This window comes from Lepeophtheirus salmonis, chromosome 4, assembly GCF_016086655.4.
Source record: "Lepeophtheirus salmonis chromosome 4, UVic_Lsal_1.4, whole genome shotgun sequence".
In the NCBI taxonomy this organism is placed as follows: Eukaryota; Metazoa; Arthropoda; class Copepoda; order Siphonostomatoida; family Caligidae; genus Lepeophtheirus; species Lepeophtheirus salmonis.
In genome coordinates, this window is record NC_052134.2 from 24,704,335 (window position 1) to 24,724,486 (window position 20,152).

Genomic DNA, 20,152 nt, shown 5'->3' on the forward strand with positions numbered 1-20,152 from the left:
GTAATGGTTCCTTAGAAGAATCACGTTTACGTGTACCAGCACTTGGTTTCTGTTATGTATTTAATATGTCCTTTCTGGTTTTTATCTTCCTGTATATTCTTTTATGTATTTAAGTACTGAGTTTTATGTATTATAAATAGTGTCGTCTTATGTAAATATATTTAGAGTATAGTTAGAATACACTTGATCATATGAACAGTGTAACATTATTCCTCCACGTGAATTCTTCTCCTCATGTCTCCCGGTCATCCTGAATATCTCCACCTTATAAAGAAGTTTGACTCTCTCGTTCGTCAAGACGCAACATTGGCGACGAGGATGGGATCAGGATCACGTGACCTCCCTGCTGTGGGATCGTCGGCGAAGCTAGCCCTGTTGGAGTTGGGTAGCCCTTTTTCGTCGATGGGGAGAACGCTCGTTTGTCTACGGAAGGCGGAGCAATATGGACTGTGCCTATGTTTGGGCCTCGTGGAGGAAGGAAGAGAACCTTGGTCACTTTCAAGAAGTGAAGTGTGTGTCCGGGTCCGGGACCACATAATTAACAATGGATTTATTCCTACACAATTTTGGTTCTCCTCTGTTCCTACTCTCCCGTTCACATCATTGGTTGATGGATGTGGAACGGTCTCTCTTGTGGATCATCCCGAGTTGGATGAGGGTACATCGAGCAAGATGTCTCCCAGGGACGAGCAGGGTGCTCGGGTCCTTAAAACCTCGACAAGGGTGAGTGTTGTTTCTCCCAGGGACGAGCAGGGTGCTCGGATCCTTAAAACTTCAACAAGGGTGAATATTATTTCTCCCAGGGACGAGCAAGGTGCTCGGGTCCTTGAAACCTTTATGAGGAGTATTGTTCTCCTTTCTCCGGTGCGCATGCTGAGAGCACGGCACGTCTATGGAGATAAACTTTTAAAATACAAGGAAGAATGCTTTGTCCTCGCCTGGACATGGATGGAGCGGATCTATAGGCTGCTGTTCATGGAGAGGAACCTGTTTAAGCACCGCCATGGATTTGGTGCTTGGGGGGTGATGTTATGTATTTAATATGTCCTTTCTGGTTTTTATCTTCCTGTATATTCTTTTATGTATTTAAGTACTGAGTTTTATGTATTATAAATAGTGTCGTCTTATGTAAATATATTTAGAGTATAATTAGAACACACATGATCTAGTGTAGTATCATTCCTCCACGTCCTTCTTCCTCTCATCTCTCCCGGTCATCCTGGATCTCTCCTATTATAAATAAGCTTGCGTCTCTCCCTCGTCAAGACGCAACAGTTTCCTCCAATTCACAATATTCCAGTATTTTCTAATTAAAATTAAATAGTTTTTGGTATTTAACCATTCAGGATTATTAAATGAGTATTAATTCAATGCTCCAATAGTACTTCCATGAAACATAGAATAATTTGTTTTTCAATTGAAGATGGAAACAAAGCTTTATCATGAAGTTTGTGAGCTAACTTAGTTAGCTTTGTTTCTTCCATTTTGTATAATTATATTAGATGATAGAAATTGAGAAATCCTATTTGGAGATCCATAAATTTTGGAAATTTTAATTTTCTTATTCTTTGAAAGCAGTTTTTAAAATTATGAGTGCTATCAAAAATAAGGAATATTGGCTTTTCTTGGGATGCTGGGTTTCGAATTGATTCTTTCCAAATGTTTTTATTCAACTTTAAATAAAATAATTTTTTGTTTGGAGCCGCATTATCTGCTGATATTCCAATTATGGGGGCTCAGGTCTTTCTTACTACAAACGATCGTCATAAAAACGACTTGTGATCATTTTTTCTCAAACTATTAAAATATATATTTTGTTATATGCATATCCACTGCCAAGGATTGGTGACCTATTAAATAAGATTGCCAGACATTTGGTATTCAGCACAATTGATCTAAAAAGAGCCTATCATCAGATAGCTGTAAAAAAAAGAGAAGATTTTAACAAATTTTGAAGTTTGAGGGAAACTTTATCAATTTACAAAAATTTCTTTTGGTGGTACCAATGGAGTGTCTGGTTTCCCAAGATTTATAGATTTTATAATTTCTACTGAAAAATTGGAATGCACGTATGCATACATAGATGATATTACTGTATGTGCGAATTATGAAGAATCTTGTCAAATAATTTAATCAAATTCAAACAAGACGTTAAAAATGTAATTAATGAAGAAAAAAGTAAACATAACTTTGCTGGATGTTTAATATAAAAACAATCTATTCATCCGGATCCCGATAGAATACGTCCATCATTGAGTACTCCATTGCCATAAACTATTTCTACATTACGACCAGTACTACGAATGTCTGCTCACTATTCCAAAAATGTTTATAATTTTTTTGAAAACCTAAAACCACTTACAATTATCAATCGCAATCCGATTGGAAAGAAGACTATGAAGCCTTCAATACAATAAAAAAAAGAAATTGCAAATTAAATTCTTGCTGCAATAGACCCTGAAGTGTTAATGGCAGTGAACACAGATGCTTCAAAATTTGCAATCGGAGCAGGTCTATATTTAAAAAAAGAAGAAGACATTCATCTATAGAAAAAGAAACTTATCTTATCGTAGAGGCTATAAGTATGTGACGTTATTTCCTGATAGGAAAACACTTTATTGCAATCACAGATGAGAGTCTTTTTTATGTTCAAGGCAAAATACTCAGTAGAATAAAAAATGATAAAATTCTTCAATTGAGACTTTCGTGTTTTTCATACGATATTAGATATAGATCAGGCAAGAAAAACGTTACTGTAGAGTTATTTTCCTGAATATGTGCTTCAACTCAAACAATTGATGATCTTACATGAAAATCTAGCTCATCTTGGAATTAGTGGATTGGCTCACTGTGCCCTGTCTAAGAATCTACCCTATTCCCTAGAAGAGATCAGAGGAATAGTAAATATGTGTAAAGTATATCTGAAACTTAAGCCAATCTTTTATAAAGACATAAGGCAAGGCAACCCAAACTGTGGAGCAGATTGGAATGGAGCCTTAACCTATTTCCATATCTTCAGACAGGTACATTTTGACAATCATGTATGAATATTCATGCTTCACTTGTCAAGACATTGGCAAGAGGCTCAACAACTCTGTCTTGGTTACTGAATCCTGGGAAAGTGTAAATGAAGAGATATGTGCGACAAAGCAAGTACGAACCTTTGGTTGATTAAATAGATTTCATCTCAACAAACCTAGATTATGCTGGTGAGTGTCTTCGTGAAGATGATACAGAACTGTTTCTTTAAATAATTTAGCTCTACATGAACAGAGCACGATAGATCTTTATCATGGTTCTACAGAAAATAAAATTAATAAACAACAAATATAAGATATTGGAGGATCTCAAAAAGGAAATAAAAAAATCGAAGAACAACCCCTTAGTAAAGAATCTGAGTCAACATATGGTTATGTGTTAATAAAATCAAAAAGAAATCGAAGATATCTAGATTATTGAGGATTTTTGCTAGGGGGGAATGTTATATAAATTGGAATTATTCCGCTTATTATATATGAGATACGTGTATGATATCAGTTAGATAAACACAAGGTTTGTATACATCGGCGGACTTTGCCCTTTGTCCTAGTTATGGAATAAAGGTTGTACATATATATATATTTATTATTGTTATTGGTTGCTTTGTTGTAACTAATGTTATTAATATAGATTGGAGATATAGTTGAATAAAGCCAAAAGTTGGTTACAACAGTTACTCTCCGTAACATGCAATAAACAAGTTGGTTATCAATGAAAGCTTATAAGTAGTAGAAAAAAAGTGACTTCTAAGGAATTAAATTATAATGACAGCAGCTTAGGGAAAGAAAATTCACCCTTCGATGCCAAACCCAAAAACTTCATTCGAGAGTGTTAGGTGTAGGTGAAAGGAGTAAAAAATTAAAGGAAAGAATATTAATACATTTAGGTAGTTATAAAAGGTTTAGGTAGGAAACTTTTTGTTTCTCAAAGAAAACAAGGAGGGATCTCCTATTAGGCAAGACAATTTACGGCATATCGATGTTACCGAATAGTAATCATTTCGGTTATCCTAGATTTGGTTATGTACAGGCCTATTTTTACTCTAAGTATCCCAATGGGGTAACTTAAGGGAATAAACCCTTATTCTTTGAAAAGTGCCAAGAGCAATGCCATAGTTGTTAATTTAAAGATGAGACAAATTGATTAAATAAGTTTTAACAAGTAAAACATGTTTATTATTATGTTGATTAATACTGTCTCAGTTATGGTTTATATGAAAGTAAGTTATTTTTTTATTTTTTTTGGTAAAACAATTTAAAGAAATAACTGGTCACTGTCCCAAAAAGAATCCCTCCAACAGATTGGCTGATTGTAAATATCAAACCTATAAAGGGATGTGAGGGAATAGGGAATATGTAGTGAAAATTGGGGGCCACTTAGATATTCCCCAGATTGTCCGTAAAGATGATTGTCTAATTAAATTAAGGTTTAAAGGAGCTACTTTAGCTTTGGTAATATTAAACTCAACTGTATGAACATATGAATTAATTTGCAAGAATATGAGGAAACATTGCAAGTAGTTTTAGATTCATTCAAAGAAAAGCACTTATGATGAATTACATGAATCAAACCAAAAATATTTTAGACGGGACAGTGATTCCATGATCTTTCCCTTTGGAGACTAGCTTGTCTGAAAGAAGTAGTAAAAAGTAGTAATCAGTGATAATGAAAATATATATAGCAAGCAATGTATCAGAGAACTTGTGGAGATATAGACGAAAAAGCTTATAGCAGAGACTAGTAATGTCGATGATATAGAAAAATCAAGCATGGTATGTTTTAGGGAAGTAAAAAAACGAGGACATTAACCTTTTAAACCATTGTCTCTGTAAACCACACTTAGTCAGCATGCAAGTGTCGTACTCGTTCGGCCTCATCAGTTAACACTACTCCTCTGGAAGGTGGAAAAAACAGTCGAAAAGAAGTAAGATTAGTCTAGATTCCTTTGAATGTTTATTAATACTTTGAAATTTTTGTTCAAGCCAGGAAACCAATCTAAAATCTATGACTTTTTTTTGTAAATCCTGTGAGTAACGACAAAAAAGAGTAAGATTTCCTTTCTCCCTCTCTATGCCATTTAATAGTTGTTTTTTTCAAGCTCTGACAACAAAAAGAGAGTTTTATTATTATTATCTAAAATTATCGTACTCTAGACGGGTCAAGTTTCGAGATTATAAATGCTGATTGTCCCAACCAGAGGTTCGCTTTCTTTTATCACTATATTATTAACTCTCAGAAACTCCCAGAAATGGGATTTAACATCTGTGATATTGATTGGGGAGTTCAATTTAGATTTAGATAAAGAACACAATTTTAATCCAAACAAGTATATGCCTAAGAGACTTATATCTCAACTAAAGCTGATAGATGTACTGAAGTTTTTCAATTAATGAAATACAATATCCTGGATATGGGCAACTTTCTCAAAGGATTGATTTAGTTTTTGTTACTTTGTCCGTATAATCGAGGATAAAGAAGGCTTTTTATCGTCTAGAAACATCCTCTGACAATAAAATTATTCGTCTTAAAGTACATCCCCTAGATCACCCAATAAATTTAAATTACCAAAATAGGTTCTCGGAAATTATGTTTTTATGAGTCGAATGAGAAGTAGATTGACTCGTTTTTACATTTGTAATTTTTGTGCCAAACGTGTTGTAGGAACTCTCAATGGGCTTAGTTTTCGATCAAAATCGAAATTTTTTTACTATTCTAAAAGTAGACTTCCAAAACTGCAAGAAAGTGTAGATGAAGATTTAGACAATGGTTTCCTATTCTAAATTTCATTCTAATGTGAGTAATGCACTCATAATTTTAAGATCTCGAAGGAAGAAATGGAGAGAAAAACAGAAGATAAAATAGTTCAACGTATCGCCTTAAAAAGTTGCAATGTAAAGATTACTCTTCAGTCTTCAATAAAGAGGATTATGTACAGAGTAAAATACAAACCTAAGACATCAGATGTTTTGGAGGCTTTCCGAAAACTTTTTCAGGATATTGTCAGTATTTTAGGATCTTAGGGAATAAATTTTTTTTTCAATTTTTCACCTATACAAGAATTTTAAAATGTGTTGGTAGGTTTTTCAAGCAGGATATAACGTCAGGTCCAGATGGTGTCGAGCACTCTTTTTTTAACTTTAAAGAGGAAACTAATTTCCATCTTTTATCTATTGGTATGTCAATCAAAAAAGTTTGCAGAACTGCCATACTCATTGACAAAAGGACGAATTGGAAATAACTCCCAAGAAAAGTAATTGCTGTTATTTGAAGGATTAAAAAAACATCGGAGTCTTGAATGAGACTTATTCAATGCTCCCAGATTAGTCAAGGAGTACTAAAGAAAAGAGAGCGCACTTAAATAGCGATTATACGAGATGGAGAAAAGGAAGTGTTGTAATTTACTTAATAATCGTATTTTATTAACCATATTCATCAATTTTTTATTAAAACAGTTTTATGGTTAAGGCTTTTCGGGGGACAGGCCAGTGCATCTATTTTTACACTAGTATAAATTAAATCAAAGGATGGACTTATATTTTAAAAATATTTTTATTACTACTTGGAGACAACAAAGAATTCGGAGGATATTTTTACATCAATATTTAATATATTTTATTATTATTTTACTATTACAGGATGCATGGACAAAATCTGCTACATTTTAAAGACGACATTCCTCCATCAGCTGATGTTTGATCCGTCTGATTTTGGTGTTAAAATTTTTCTAGGGTCATAGGCTTCAGTTATTGTAGCGATAGCATCATTTTAAGTGCCCAAGAAAAGTCATTATGTTCAATGAGAGAGATCGTAGGTGCGCTGCTATTCAGATTATGCTTAGTGATCACATGAAATTAAGCAATGGTGACATCTCTGGCCTTCTGTCAATGCCAGTTAGAACGGTCAGAAGTCTCAGGAAGCAGCTGAAGAAGTCATCAGACACGATGGACGATCTTTACAGGAAGAAGAAGGAGGAGAAGAGCACCAGGATTGTGCAGGACGTCACCTTCATCGACAAGGTCAGGGACATCATTGACGAGAACCCCCAGCGTTCCATGAGAGCCATGGCAAGTCTGTTATCAGCGACAGGCCGCGGATGTGGCAGCAGGATTCGGCTCCGGCCCACAAAGCTAAGCAGACGCAAGAATGGCTGAAAAGCAATGCTTTTGCGTTCATGCCCTTCTCCTCTTGGCCTCCCTCATCACTGGATTTGAGCCTGTTGGACTACTTTGTCCGATCCTACGTGAAGAACATGACCAACCGCTCCTCCCATAACTCCAAGCAGTCCCTCGTCACCTGCATCAAGGATAAATTCAGTGAGATAGAAGCAGCGCAGATCCAAAATTCATGTTCTCGGTTTCGTAGCCGCATTAAGCGGGTTTTGGTCGCAGACGGTGGCTACATTGAATAGATAGCTGCTCTATATCCAAATAAAAATATTCATTTTTATTTTATCAATAAATATTATAAAATAAGCTTGTAGTTGGTGTTGTTTTTTAAGCGGCAGATTTTGTCAGCATAGCATATATGTCAATTACATGTTGAGTCCCACAAAAAGAGACACCAAATCCTAAATACTTTTTCGAAATTGTCCTTGTTAGTTCAACGATGGCAGATATAAATAGCAAGGGGGCAACTGGACATCCTTTTTACAGCTCTTTCTTAATAGATTGGGTTCACTCATTCTACCATCCAATGAAATTATGGAAGAGACGTTAGCGAGTAAAGCTCTGATAGGATTAAAAAAACGTTTGTTGAGTAACGTTTTAACAGATCTCATAATGTGGCGGTGACGTACAGAGTCAAATGCTTTGTAAAAATCAATTGCAATCAATGCATCAAACTGGCTACCCCTATTAAGAGATTCAATTGGTGTAGCTACATTTTGTGAAATATCCATAATTTTTCTATTTCTCATGAAACCTTTTTGTTCATCTTTTAATGATTTGGTTTCAAATGGGTTCAATTTGCTTAGCTAAAACACCAGAAAATATTCTGTAAGCTACATTTAAAACTGTGATGGGCCTACAGTGATTTAAATCAGTGCCATCGCCCTTTTTGGGTATAAGAGCTATCTTTCCTTTTGTAAGAAAAAGGGGCATTTTTCCAGACTTCTCCTTGGATTTTCTTACTTTTAAAAGATATGGCGCAATTTCTTCAGGAGCGAGAGAGAAAATTCACCAACAAAGGCCATCCGGACCCGATGCGTTGGAATTCTTGAAATCCTCCTTTATATAATTTACGATGTTAGCCTTGGTAAATACTTCAACTTTTGAGGGTCTCCTTTCTTCGGGAAATTGAGTGGATGTGGATAAGAGCTCGCTGGCTTATCCAGATCTACATTGAAATCTACAATCAAAAGCATTCGGGAATTGTCAGTAGTTTGGGAATCAATAATAGACTGAAAAAAAGTCAACGACTTGGAATTTGGCCCATACACATTGATGACTGAAAAAGTACAGACAGACACGGTAACAATAATTTTATGACAATGACTGTCGATCGTATATTCTTTTGCAAATAGTGGCTTTGGAACTCTTTTGGAAACAAAAGTTATCACTCCTCTCTTACCTGAACAAGAAAAAAAATTATGAAATAAAGATGGCAGACACAGGGGACAATTTCCCAAGCAGGATGAGGACACCGGAATCCCAACATCTTGCAAACATAGGTTATCATGTTTTAAATTCAACAGATGATTCATAAGACCATGTCTAACTCGTCTATCTCCTCCTCCCCTTATATTCAATGACAAAATTGTAGAGAGTCCCATATTGGCCTTTACATCATTAGAGATTTTCGGAGGAAAAAAGTCAGTTAATTTGTGCTGGAGTTTATTAGTCAGAGACGGGTTTCAACGCGATAGGTGAGGTTTGTACGAATAAGATGAATCAGGAGGACTGAAGAGGAGTCTTACAAATACACTGATGTTTTTTTCACCAAAAAAAGAGTCTTAAAACCACAAACAATGATAATCACGAAGGAGCAAATAAAACACTTATGCACTAGTGAAATACATAAACACCATATATATTTTTTCACGAATGAATAGATAAATGTTCCAGCTTCCTTAAGTTAAAAAAAAATGATATTAATAAGAAGGATCATTTTTGACCCAAAAAATCGAAACCAATTTTGAAGTCATTTTATTCTATTAGACTATTACATGAAGCTGTATATTGGAACTTTTTTTGCAACGTCAATACGGTTTAGACCTCTAAAACATTATTTGGGGTAAAGTTTTTGTAATCTTTTTAGGAAAAAGTCATCAAATTTAAAAGATGTATATATTTATGGTGTTTTATGCGTCACGCAACTTTTTTTTCGATCAACTGTTTGAGCAACTTAATACATGGGGGAGAAAAAAGATTAGAGCATTCCCTGTTTTTAACATACCTGCATGGTACAAACTTGATCATTTTAGTATCAAAATGAGTTTAGTTGAGACCATTCCGCAATAAAGTTGAAAAATATTTTTTAATTATTTTTGGTGGAATAAAAAATATTCATATATTCCGAATTGTTCTCTCTTGTATTAATTGTTTACCAGTATTAAATATTATCATATGTGGGTGCTTTTCATTGATATTTGAAAGAAAATTCCGATCAATTTTACAAACAATCAGTTACAATTTCTTTTTTTTTTAATTTCAAAATGTTATTGTTAAAGTTAGTGATATAAAAATCGCCAATGAGAACTCGAGTTTCATTAAGAAACTAAAAAACTTGGTACATGCTTATAAAAAGCTAAATACAACCCCGAACTCGTCAATTACTCGAAACTAGAGCTCTATTTCATGCTCGTCCTTTTTTATAAATCAGTACAGTCCTATCAGAAGAAAAAAATTATCTGAGCTGATATATGTTATACTAATATAGCGTTAACACAGTCTGCCCGCCAGGCGCATAAATGACTGATTAGGAAGGCTTGGCAAAAAGTGCGAATAAATAAATGTTTTGAGATTTAAAAAAGGTTGTTACGTGCATTTTTTTAACTTTTTTTGTTCAATATTTGCCAAATCATTGTTGTAATAACGTCTCCCTCAAATCAAAAATCTATAGCTTGCCACCTAATTTAGTGTAATGTTGAATATTAGTATAATTAATTAAATACCTTTATAAATTTCTCAACGCATGGATTGCAATTTTTAAGTCTGTATCTAGCCATCCTTCCTAGGAGTTCATATTTTTTCATTTAGATATCCTCGCCTTCTGATACTTTATTCCAACTTCATGTTTTGTTCAAGGGACATAGCCTCTTTGTACCTTGCAGGTGCTCATGGGTATCATCTTCCTTAATGGAAAGATCGTTCATTGTAAGACTGCATATATCCTTTCACATTAAGGTATGTGATATTGACTTCTCCCCTTGTGAATAATTTACTTCATGATTAAAAATACATATTTTACTCTAGATCTTCTACAGAATCACCGTATACTTCTATAACAACTAAGGAGTTCCATAAAAGGATAAAATAATCAACTAAAGGATACAGTGAGGAACAGCGGTAGTTCTCATCCTCCGTCCACACCTCCTTCATCGAAACTATTGAGACCTCCTTAAGTCAACTCTGTTTTGTTTCCTACTCTAAGAAAAACAATTTCATTAATAAGAGTTCTTCAGTGTCCTTTATGTTTTTAACGAAGAAATCACTCATCTCAATCACATTGATATTCATGCTATCTACAGGGTGTCCACGATAAATTGGAACTACTTTAAACTTCATCCAGAACCATAATGTGGATTTTCGGGGTTAAATCATACTAATATAAAAGGTTGCATAAACAATACACTATAACTTCCACCACAATTGTTTTGACAACAAACAATAGTCATCATGGAAAAAGCAAGGAGAGACGCCATCCTCGAATTGGCTCGCGCGGGACACAGGCCCTCTGCTATCTACAAGCTTCTTAACTACCCCAATACCACGGTGTACATGGTCTTCAACGCCTGGGAGGTTGAGGGGAAGGTCTGCCACAAGGCCCACAACATGAGAAGTGACCGAATCCGCACTCCCCGCTTCCTTGAAGGCCTCTGGAAGTCCATCAAGGCTTCGCCGGAGACTTCCTTGTCCAGGTTGGTCAAGAACCGTGGAGTGAACAAGGAGCTGGTATCCAAGGCTGTGAATGAGGACATCGGGCACAGATCATACCGAATGGCCAAACAACACATCCTCACAGCATCCATGAAGGCCACCAGGCTCACCAAGGGTAAGCGTCTCCTCAATTACCTGAAGAGCCATGGAGGAAGAATCATCTTCTTCTCCGTCGAGAAGAACTGGACTGTCGACAGAAGCTACAACGTCCAGAATGACAGGTGGCTTGCCATGGAGAGAGAAGAGGTCCCTGCACTCTTCACCACAAAGTTCCTGGCCTCCGTGATGACCCCGGGTGTCATCTGTAGCACCGGTGAGGTGATGCCTCCTTTCTTCTTCAATCCCAAGGAAAGGGTTAACGCAATAAGGTACTGCGAAGCCATGGAGGAGTTCGTCATCCCTTGGATGAAGGATACGGCCGCTGGGAGGGAGTTCATATTCCAACAAGACTCCGCGCCCGCACACATCACCATGAGGACCACTAACCTCTTCAACTCCCACGACATCATTTTCTGGGATCGCAATACCTGGCCCTCCAACTCACCGACCTCAATCCGTGTGATTACTACTGGTAGGGAAAGTTGGAGAGGGAGGTGTGCAAAGTCAGCCACCAGAGCATCGCAGCCCTGAAGGGCTCCATTACGAGGGAGTGGAATGCTGTCGATTCCGCGGAAGTCATCAGGGCATGAAAATCCTTTAGGGGCAGGATGGAGAAGATGGTGGCTACTGAGGGAGGCACGTTGAATAAATTCATTGTTTAATATCATGTCTAACTTTTTCATATTAACAAATCCACTTCAAATTCCATTTTTATCAAGCAGGTTGAATTTTAAGATAGTTCCAATTTATCGTGGTTTATAAGGTGAAGTTTGTTATGAATAATCAATAGGGATAATTATATAACCTGGAAATCTCAATCTCATTGCATATTTCTTTATTACTTGTAGGTCTCTTTTGTTATTGAATGTGGAAGATGATTTTAGACTCTTACAGAAAATGTGCTTTTCTTTTGTCAATATTTCTGTCTGCCAAGTAAATTCTACTCTTCTAATTTTTTCTTGTCCATAATATACAAGCAATTTTATTTGACATACAACAATTCAAAAAAAACAATAGGTGTCAAAAACAAAAAAAATCATGAGAAAAAAAAGCCTACTGAGAGCAAGACTATTATAAGAAGTTTAGAACAACAATAGTGAAGGAATAAAAATCAAACTAATTTGTTTAAAACATTATAATACAATTTCACAATCGGCGTAATTCCAGTAATGTTATTTCCTTTGACAGTTCGAAATGTATAATAAATAGCGCCTTGGTTATAATTGCATCGATTATTTCGTTGTTCGTTATAAACTTTTTGAATATATTCGCCTTGAATCTCTGAGCCTCTTAAAAAAAGACTTATTTTCAACTTTAAACAAATATAATTAGAGTGATAAGAATAATACATGCATTTGCAAAATAGTTTTGGAATTTTTTAATATTCGTTTTGAAATATATTAATATAATTTATATTTATCTTCAATGCCAAACGCTTAAAAAAGTATATAGCCAAAACCAAAAAATGTATTGCCTTTTTCTGAAAGCAATGAGGCAAACAGAGAAAAAATAAGGCCATATTTGGAATCAATGGATCAAATTCTACTAAGTAGAGCATATGTTATTCTTGATCCATTTTTGCTGTTGAACAGTGCAATTTAAATATGATAAAATATTACACAACGTATGTACATGACAAAATGACCTACACAATAACTAGAATTCATAAAAAAAATTGTGAACAATGTTTCTTTCCACATTCCTTTGATGGATCCAGTAGTTCATCATCTTTGATTTTGTTACCCTCATCTTCTAAAATATCATCAATGTCCTTATCTTCATCTTCATGGTTACAATTTTCATACTCATATGTATTAGGGTATTCAGCTATCATTTCACCTTCTTCAAGCAGCAATTGTATATCATTTCGTAAGTCAATATCATCTTCATCATAGTTATTTTCTTCTGGTTCATCTACCAGAGAAATTTCATCAAGGGTACTTTTTATCTGATCCAAAATAGAGGAGTCATATGATGTAGTTTCTAATTGACATTTAGCATCGACAGTTGAAACAGCAAATTTTGATGTATTGGATATAACTAGTATACGAAATCGATCCATAAATTCCACAGTTAGGATGCTGGTGAAATCGACCAATTCCTCGGATACGTCAGAAATTTTTTTTTAAGGATATCTTGATTACATCGAGCCGACTAAATATATTCAATGGTGGTATTTTGAGAAGTAAGATCACCATGCAAATTCATAAGATACTTGGATGATATGATAATTCCTTTTTGATACGGTTTTAATTTTGTTTTCTTGTTGCTCGTAACCCGAAGTTGTCTCATGAATGAAATGATCTTGATGGTGTCCACCAGAACCTTTTTTTTTGCTTTTCAAGGTACTTTCCAAATCCACTTCCAACGCCATTCTTGGAATCGTAAGGACCACGACTGTTCATAACATCAAACCAAGAGTTGATTAAATCCACACAATTAGCAACATTTTGAGAGTTTTCTTCATGAGGAAATAATAAACGAAGACTCATAGGCATAGCTAAGGGTGATAATTTTGGTAAGAATAGAAAAGCGTGCGACGAGGAAGGAATAAATACGCATGGCATCATTGTTTAAATAGTATACATCTTCTTTTATCAAAAACGTTATTATTATTATTCAATATTAATCTAATAATAGATGGTGATAGTCGATAGAGAACTGAATAAAATGCCTAAAATAACGTCGCCTTCTGTCTGGATTTCTGAAAATGGAGGACCAGGAATTTGGAAAATACTTACCGGATGAGAAACAGATAGCTTGTCGGATTTATCGATTTAAATGTGCCTTTAGTTCCCTGTCTAGAATTACACGCCACTCATTATCCTCATCTCGTAACAAGAGTATGGATATTCATCTATAAAATCAGCTTAACGATGAATACATCAAGTCAGACTTTGACTTTGATCTCACAAAGATGCTTATTGCATGTAATATATCCTTATCCATTGCTAATCATTCAAAAAAATTATGGACAAATACACGGGTAAACCCGTCCCTTCCCGAGGAACCATCATTAAATAAATGGAGTATGTTGCTAACGATGTCATCTCCAAAATCAAAGAAAAAGTCGAAGAGAAGGATATTTTTGTTACTGTGGATGAGACAAAAGATAATCAGGAGCGATCAATCACTGAATCTTACATTTGCCTTCTTATATAGATTGAGGGATTCTGTAAGTGATTGCACCTGGTTCTGCAACACTTTGATTTTGTTTTTCAGCAACTTAGTCTCAAAATCCTTGTCGGTCTGGCATCCTGTAGTTGCCATTTCAAGTTTCACTTCAACACTCTTGGTTTTGTCAAAAATGGAATCTTCTTTGGCTTTAGTTTCAACTTATCTCATGACTTGATGAAGCATTTTTCTCCTCTGTCCCTTAGCCAATCTTTCACCTCTTTCATCCTCACGAGGATTAGGATCTCCATCATCCACCACAGAGTTGAACAGTTTCAAACTCAGAATGGCATCCATCTTTAGTTTGTTCCCAGCGGCCTTTCCCAAAAATGCATTCTTCAAATCTCTCTCATAATTTTCATCAGTAAAATGACTGGAACAGATTTTGGGAAACTGAAGCATATTGTCGCTCCTTCTGCAAACTTGTATCCATATATCACGAAAAATAGAATCCTCAGGGAATCCAATGTAAGTAATTCCATTTGGAGAATTGCATGAAGCAACGGCACAAATAGTTTTTTTATTCTTCCTTTCCATTTTTACTTCAAAGGCATTGATGATTTATTACATATGTTAATTAAATATGTATTGTATAATTACTACTGCTATTGAAACGGCTTTAATGTTTCAATGACGTAATTGATTTTTACACAAAAATTGCCTCAAAAATACAAACGACACATCATTACTGTATTATCATTGGGTTGTACCTAACCTAATCAAGGCTAAGATTATGTTTGAACTTTCAAAAGAGAAATAAAAGAATTGTCAAACCATCAAGACGTGGTGTTTGCTGTACTAAACATAAAATAGATTTTGACCAAATATATTAATTAGAAATTAAAAATCATGCTTCTATTTGTAATAAAGATTTGAAAATAAACTAACTTAATATGTTACGATTTATACTCATTTGGTCGTATCCAAACTCTTGAGAATAACCTATTAACACTACTTGAAATTATTTGTTCCAGCGTAGCGTTCAACAACTTTGTTGAAATTTACAGTATAAATGGACCAAATATAGTCCTGCTTTGATAGATGTGAAGTCGGAGAAAATTTTAACAACTCAAAATCTGATTTTTAAAATTTAAATAACTCGATGGAATTCACTTACAAATTTTATTCTACGACTCAACATGTTAGGGGCTGGATATTTATGTTGCTTTATCTCGGGTAAATGATGAATATATATTGATAAAATCCTATGACGGTTTTTGTGCTATCAAAGGAATTATAAAAAGCCTAAAAACTCAACGTAGAGATACTTCTGGAAATTAGTTCTTTTGGGAGAAAAATTTTACCATTTATTTACCTCATGAAGATTTTGGCGAAGTACGGAACTATTGTGAGCCAAGCAAAAGTAAGTGTCTTCCATATGCGAAAATTGAATTGCCTAAGGAATGGGAACTTTGTTTTGAGTTTAGTCCCCAAGTGTATGATACAATGTTTTCTCCCCATAAAGGGTTGCAAGACCAGAATCCTGTTCAGTCTAAATCATATGCAAAATATTTATGGCTAGTTATTTTTCAAACAGCTGTCCCAATAGCTGAATAAAATGGTCAGAATTTCCAATCAGAAAACTGGAAAAGAAAATATGTCAAAAGAAAGAGGACAAGATATGGTTGAGGATAGAGGAATATTTTAACGCTGAACTTTCAAAACATAAAGGAATCGAAACATGATACGTAAAAAACGTTAGGAGAATTCAAGAAGGATGTCACTCACTACATAAGGATGATAAAGCCGTAGAAGAGGAATTGTTTACAACAGAAGAACAGTTAAATACTTAAATACGGTTTAATTATTTATAATCATGGAATCATTCAAAATATTTCGCTTAACTCAAGTGTTGGAAGAGACAGAAAGATCTGACTGCTTTGATTTAAAAAACTTATGAAGTGTAATCCTTATATAATTTGTTTATAGGACATAAGAACCAAAACCATTATGATTTCTAAGACACTGGAGTGCTCTTCTTTGACCAAAGAGTACTCATCCAAGAGTCAAGGCATATCATTGAAGTTAATATAATGGCCTAATGTTTTCTTTAATGAATGCTTACGGACCAAATATAAAATCACATTCTCTAGGATATTACTAAGACAAATTCTCACTAAATATTTGTTTTATTGATATTATTTTTAAATAGGTACTCAATTTGAGACATTTTCATTTAATCAATTTAAAAATTTTGTGTTCTTTGAAATTAATTTATCCATAGATTAAAAATCAATTTTTATGAGAACATAAATGAATACTTTAATTGATTAATTTAATTAAACTTCTTTGACTCCTTAATGATCTCACTTATATTCGTCACTACTCTTTTTATGCTTTAAAATTGTTATACTATAGACATACTAATTAATTCATGGTCCAAGTTATTTATAAAAAACGTAAATTTGTATTATTATATGATATATTTCTAAGAGGAAAAACTATTTAGATGACAGTTCTAAATACATTTCCAATGTATTTGATGCGTGACTTAATTATACTTATAAAATGTATGTAATCAAATCCATTTATACGAATTAATGAAATATGGTAAAAAAGAAATTTTACTTGTTTAATGTATTAGACAACATTAATTTACCGTGATATTTCTTATGAATGGGATACTACAAATATGCATATCCTTAAACTTATAATTATCAGAAGTTGAATATTTTCAAGCATTTTGGTATAAATATTTATACCTGTATTAGTGTAGATGGTGTTGACGTTCTTCAATTTATAGCATATTTGATTCATTTATTTTTATATGCAGGAAGCAATCGCTATTGACGCGGGTTTTTAACATTTAACACAACACTAATTATCTCAGGTAAAAATTATAGTAGACTCTTGAAATTTTCTAACGATAATTATTAATATGTATTGTTATCGTTAAAAGAATTACAGTTAGCAGAAACGGTAATCTCCAGGTGGCAGTGGTCATGGGTGTAGGTACTCCCACTGGATCTTGATGAACACTTCCATGATGGAGGCGATGAGAAATTCGTTCTGCCTATGAGATGGGCCTATTAGTGTCCCTCATAAGCATACCTCCTAAAAAAGTGCAGGGGATTTACATCAGGGAAGCCGGGTGCCAGGCATCTTTGTCCCAGTAGTAGGGGAGGTTCTCGGATAACCATTCGTCGGTCTTCTTCGAAGTATAAGAGTCTTAGTCCTGTCTTACTGGAAGGTGTATGGATCTTTCCTGTCTACCTGATAAATTCAAGGCCTCACCCGCTCTTTATGACGCCGATGTCGACATCAGTGTTCACTTTAACTTCACAGACTCGAAGACGTGGGTTGGGGCTTGACGTAGTCCCTGTTACTAACAACTGCCCAGGACCATCACAGTCAGAGGGAGTTTCGTGGAGGATCGCATCACACAGCACTAACCTATCCTTCTAAGGATGTAATTGAAGTTTGTCTAGAAACTGAAAAGATATTTGAAAGACTTTTAAATTCTACAAAACGGGCTTTGCCGAGAGATTCCAGCCTGACTCTTAAAATTAGAATTACAGCTTTGAAAAATATTAGATTTATTCAAAATTAGGTATTTCAATGCCTTAGTGATCATATACTTGATTCATCTCCAGAATCTAATCATGTATTTTCCCTTATAAAAGGAATTTGTCAATGTTATACAAGTATTAAACTGTATCACTTGGGAAAGCTAGAAACTGAGTCTGTAGAAGGAACCAAGATTCGTAGTGTCCTCACGAATCTTACACAGTTAAAAAATCAATAATATGTTGAAAGACTTTATTTTATTAATATATAATATTTTTAAATAAATTATACTTCATTGATTAGATGTTTATTTATCTTAAATATCCTAAAAACTTTTTTATTAAAATTAGTATGTACTAGAACAAACGAGAATATTAGGAATTTATAAGAAAAAATCAATTATGAAAATGTTCTTTATTGTATTCTTCATGCGATTCAAGGCGAATTAAAATACCAATCGTAGACATTCTTTTTAGAGATGAATTATGATACTCCTTCGTAAGAGTGAAAATTGAGATTATGTATTTAATATCTCCTTACATGTTTTTATCTTCTTCGTCTATGTATTATAAGTACTGTGTTGTACGTGTTATAAATAGTATCGTCTTTTGTAAATATATTAGAGTATAGTTAGAAGACACATGATCTAGTGTCACATTATTCCTCCGCGTGAATTCTTCTCCTCATTTCTCTCGGTCATCCTGGATATCTCCTATTATAAATAAGTTTGTGTCTCTCCCTCGTCAAGACGCAACAGGTTATAACATTAATAATGAACTATTTTGCGTTATACAGATTTTATATTTATACTTGCCATTTTAATAAAAGAATAATTCAAAGTAAGTTGAGTACCCTCATTATCCATTAGGCCCCTAAAATCACATTATTAAGTTAGACCAGAGCCCTAAAAAGTGTCATCCCCTCAGCTGAAGAACTATTCCTGTGATCCACGGTGCACGACAAGAGGGCACACTTGGGGTATTTTAACAAAATATATCGTAATTCGATAGTTTCTTGTTAAGAATCCTTTCTTTCTCATTCTTAAAGATCATAGAAGTCATTCATTAGTAAAGATCGATCCCATCAAATGAAAAGCACATCTGATTTAAAATTTGTCGATAAATTCAGTGGTAAAAATTCGTAATCCCCTGTGTTATTTATATATAATCATAGCTTATTGCAAGCCAATAAAAAATATTAACTAAATGGGTTAAATGAAAGGTGTTGCTGCGGGTCAGCTAGTAACTTCGTCTGAACCCCTTGCTGTGGCATTCCCTCTTTTTATCTATAGTTTATTTCCTGTTCCTTTTGATCAGTTTTTTTTTCGTTCGTTAATAAGTGATGTCTGTTATAATATTCTGAAAAATTTGTTTCCTATCATTCGTCCTTGTCGAAATAAGGGGTTTAATTTATACTATTTCTACTGAAAAAGCGGATTTCGTGCAACAACCCCAACATTCAGAATATTATTTGTCTTTAAATTTTTCGTGTACTATTTCGATTACAAGCTTATAGTTCATCTGACGTCATCCTTCGTCATCGTCAAATTGTGTGGTCATGGTTATTTATATTGTCATTACTTGTTTATTTTTTATTTGGATGATATTAGCCGGGGAAAACTTGAAGAATTATAAATTGTTGGAACTTCGTGAGATTTGAGAAAACCACTAACTCTCTAAAACAGGAACAAAAAATGAAATACAAGAAATAATAATCCAAACCTTTCCTGAAGATTATCGTTGTAAAGATGATACTATTTCTGAGGATCGATTGTCTGCACTCTTCTCCAATGTCTGATAAAATGTCATCAATGAAAGAAAACTTTAAAGGACTCACCTCTACCGTCATCGATTACAGCACCTATATTATAAGGAAATGCCGCAGAATTTCCAGTATGGTGGGAAGATTTCGACCCTTAATTCATTCGAACTCCAAGGTCATTACTAATTACTTTTAATAAACATTGCTACCTACGTCAATCACTTCAAGGCTCGGCCTCACATTGCCTTAACTGAATATTATGAAAATGTCATTATGTATGTTAAAAATCGCGTTGGACAACCAAGAACCATGGTTCGAAATATAATGGAAGGTTTTATGGAATTAAAACCGATGAGTTCTGTTGATACTAAACAAATGAAAGAATATTTAGATTTAATATATGAAACTATGAAAAGTTCTGTGAAGGAAGCCAAAGACCCTTTCGGCGTCATTATGGTGCCTCTTTTATAATCAAA

The 20,152-nt window shown here is 34.3% G+C and overlaps 2 long non-coding RNA genes across 2 annotated transcripts; one reads left to right on the forward strand and one right to left on the reverse strand.

Moving 5' to 3' along the window:
- The first annotated feature begins 203 nt into the window (after nt 1-203).
- On the forward strand, nt 204-1,159 carry LOC139905180 (uncharacterized). Its single transcript, XR_011779734.1, has 2 exons — nt 204-754; nt 815-1,159. It is a non-coding gene; the product is annotated as an uncharacterized lncRNA (long non-coding RNA).
- Nucleotides 1,160-12,180: 11,021 nt separating this feature from the next.
- Nucleotides 12,181-17,111, reverse strand: LOC139905181 (uncharacterized). The gene is made up of 2 exons (XR_011779737.1): nt 15,724-17,111; nt 12,181-15,653 (listed from the first exon to the last, which is right to left on the reverse strand). It is a non-coding gene; the product is annotated as an uncharacterized lncRNA (long non-coding RNA).
- Between the last annotated feature and the right edge of the window lie 3,041 nt (nt 17,112-20,152).